The sequence below is a fragment of the Haliotis rubra genome, unplaced genomic scaffold (assembly GCF_003918875.1).
Source record: "Haliotis rubra isolate DU_JTF1 unplaced genomic scaffold, ASM391887v1 Scf2518, whole genome shotgun sequence".
In the NCBI taxonomy this organism is placed as follows: Eukaryota; Metazoa; Mollusca; class Gastropoda; order Lepetellida; family Haliotidae; genus Haliotis; species Haliotis rubra.
In genome coordinates, this window is record NW_025766579.1 from 19,371 (window position 1) to 22,989 (window position 3,619).

Here is a 3,619-nt window from a genome sequence, read left to right on the forward strand (position 1 = left end):
ATGGAGACATATTGTATTTCTGTCAATACAGCGTAGAAAAAGACATAAATGCCAGGAAAGTAATATCTAGTTTCTCGCTGAATTCTGTTAACAAATTCGAAATAATTTGATTAGACTTTACTAGTGTAAATGTAGCCACTTACTTCTGCCAACTGTTCTAAACTAAATTCTGCAAAATATTCCATACTGTTTAAAGGTACTGTTTACACATGAACTGATGTCTTGCAAAACAAATTCGTAACGTTGAAAAGATTATTGACATGAGTTCAATAAATGATAAAAGTCAGTGAAAACTGACCAAAACTCAGCTCTTCACATGGACCATATTTGCACATGCTTTTCAGCAATTTGATACATGATCCTCGTGCAATTCATCTGCATAAGGTTTGCAGTTGGTTCCTTCAAGTTAGTGGAGAAATCTTCAATGTAACCATATATATATATATAGTAAGTGTTTTAAGTGAGTTCAAACTTTTGAAAGGAAGTATATATATGTTGTCCTATTATTTCCAATAATTAATGTTACATTCGACTCCTATAACCAAACAATTACAAACAGCTTAATAATGTTGTTTTTTCACTCAGGAATGGACCAGAGCGTTGTGTGAGAAGGATTCCGATGGTGACGGATTGACCAATGGTCAAGAACTGGGTGACCCCAACTGTACCTGGTCCCAGGGAACGACTAACGCCACGGGTTCACCGCTATCCCACCCAGGTGAGTGTCAGAGACCCCAACTGTACCTGATCCGTGGGAACGACTAACCCACGGGATCACCGCTATCCTACCCAGGTGAGTGTCATAGGCCCCAACTGTACCTGGTCCAAGGGAACGACTAGCCCCACGCGTTCACCGCTATCCCACCCAGGTGAGTGTCAGAGGCCCCAACTGTACCTGGTCCCAGGGAACGACTAGCCCCACGCGTTCACCGCTATCCAACCCAGGTGAGTGTCAGATACCCCAACTGTACCTGGTGCCTGGGAACGACTAGCCCCACGCGTTCACCGCTATCCCACCAAGGTGAGTGTCAGAGGCCCGAACTGTACCTGGTCCCAGGGAACGACTAGCCCCACGCGTTCACCGCTATCCCACCCAGGTGAGTGTCAGAGGCCCCAACTGTACCTGGTCCCAGGGAACGACTACCCCCACGCGTTCACCGCTATCCAACCCAGGTGAGTGTCAGAAACCCCAACTGTACCTGGTCCCAGGGAACGACTAACCAACGGGTTCACCGCTATCCCATCCAGGTGAGTGTCAGATACACCAACTGTACCTGGTCCCAGGGAACGACTAACCCCTAGGTCGGATTCAACAACTTAGCTTTTAACGGTGAGTTCAAAGGAGAGTGAAAACTCAAACAAATGACAAAAGATTGGGATTTACTCGTGGGTCAGTACATTTATGTCAAAATGATATCTGTTGTCAGTTTTCCAAAAACGTGTTCGCAACACATAATTCGTGAATTTGTTATATTTAATATACATGTTCCGTGCTCCATGGCTTCCGTTGCCAGATATATGATAAATGGGATTTACATCTAATAGGCAATACAAAACCCTTACCTGTGATCTGTCGTCCAATTGGTCTTTCGTCCTTCACCATAGTATTGTTTAGATACCAGACAACTAGATGGAATACAGGGATTGTTGATTGATTGCAAACTGTACAAGCTGTACATTGACTGGACTGTTTTGATAAAACGAGCACACTGCTTTCCTCTGTCCACTATCACCTCCTTTCACTATCTTCTATCCGCTACTTCCTTCTATTCACCATCATTTCTATCCGAAATACCCCTCCGTCCAGCACCTGTTCTATCCGATTTACCCTTGTATCCACAACCCCTTAAATCCGATATACCCCTTCTATCCGAAACTTCCTTCTATCCGAAATACCCTTCTGTCCATCACTCCCTTCTATCCGATATACCTTTCTATCCAAAACTTCCTTCTATCCGAAAACCCTTCCGTCTATACCACTCCATTTTATCCGATATACCCTTGTATCCACTACTTCCTTCTATCCGAAATACCCTTCTGTCCACTACCGTTATTCTCTCATCAGCCATTCTGTCCAATATCCCTAGGTGTGTGTGACCCATGGAACGACCCCAAGTGTCTGGCCAGAGACGAGAGCTGGGTACTGCCGGCCTGTCAGGATTCGGGCTTCACCTGCAGCGGTATCAATGACGTCAGTACGTATCCACACCTTTGCATGAGTGAGTGAGGTTTAGTTTTACACCGCACCCAGCAATATACCAACTATATGACTGCGGTCTGTAAATAAACGAGTCTGGACCAGACGATCAACTGCTTGAGCATCGAACTACGCAATTGGGATATGATGACACGCCTCTTACGACAAGCATGGGTTACTGAAGATCAATTCTTACCCGGATCTTCACGGGTCCCCGTTGCATGAAGGGAGATTACTTAGATATTTCGTGTGACGCACAGCCCTACCCTCCCTTTCGAAAATGCGGTCCGGTATGCGCCATTTCCTTGTCTTTGAATGTCATTAACATTCATTTCGCTGATATGAGCAGCGTCGAGAGGTTGTCGGTGTAAAGAGGGTCAAAGGAAAAGTCGAGCCACATGCCCTTTTCAGGAAGATCCATCTCTCTCTCACACGTTCTACAAAGAGGAGCTGGTTACTTTGTATACACCCTGTGAGTATTCCGGGTAGGAACAAAGGTCCCAAGCGACCCTTGCTTGTCGTAAGAGACTGGAAATGACACGTGGTTAGACTCAGCCTTGGTACAGTGCAGTTGTTCGTCAAAATGTCAGTCACCGGATTGTCTGATCTAGGACTGTCTCATTACAGAGTGTCGTGATATAGCTGGAATATCGCGGCATTTAACTCACAAAAAAACACAATCCTGGTGTTTCCAAAGCCGCATTAACTTGCTCACACACCCTCCCTGTACCCTCTGGTCAACCCGTGCATCCGGTTACGGATTTCGGAATTTGGTCGTTTCGGTACACACTGTTTAACTTTGTCAACGCTTTCCTGACTAGACGTGAGAAGATTGGATCTGAAGTTACCCCAGACTTCTGTGCCTGCAGCAGAAACTACCTATATGTGTCAGATCTTCTCCATCCCCAACGACACGGACTACCACATCATTGCCAGCCAGCCCCTCATCGACAACGTCAACATCATGCACCACGCCGTCGTCTTCGGCTGCACTAAAGGTAACTATGAAGCCTACAAAGGTAATCAGTCTGTTTAGAACTGTAGACATCCGCCCAAATTGTAGACATCCACCTCAACTATATGGACACCCACCCCGACTGTGAACATCCGCCCCAATTGTAGACATCCACCTCAACTATATGGACACCCACCCCGACTGTAGACATCCGCCCCAATTGTAGACATCCACCTCAACTATATGGACAACCACCCCTGACTGTAGACATCCGCCCCAATTGTAGACATCCACCTCAACTATATGGACACCCGCCCCAACTGTAGACATCCACCTCAACTATATGGACACCTAACCCCGACTGTGGACATCCGCCCCAATTGTAGACATCCACCTCAACTATATGGACACCAACCCCGACTGTAGACACCTGATGAATGAAGAATAGGCGTTCTGGGCCAGGAGCC

The 3,619-nt window shown here is 46.3% G+C and overlaps 1 long non-coding RNA gene across 1 annotated transcript; it reads left to right on the forward strand.

Annotated features, from left to right (window-relative positions):
- The first annotated feature begins 555 nt into the window (after positions 1 to 555).
- On the forward strand, positions 556 to 3,189 carry LOC124279537. The gene is made up of 3 exons (XR_006899406.1): positions 556 to 718; positions 2,088 to 2,195; positions 3,019 to 3,189. It is a non-coding gene; the product is annotated as an uncharacterized LOC124279537 (long non-coding RNA).
- Positions 3,190 to 3,619: the final 430 nt, after the last annotated feature.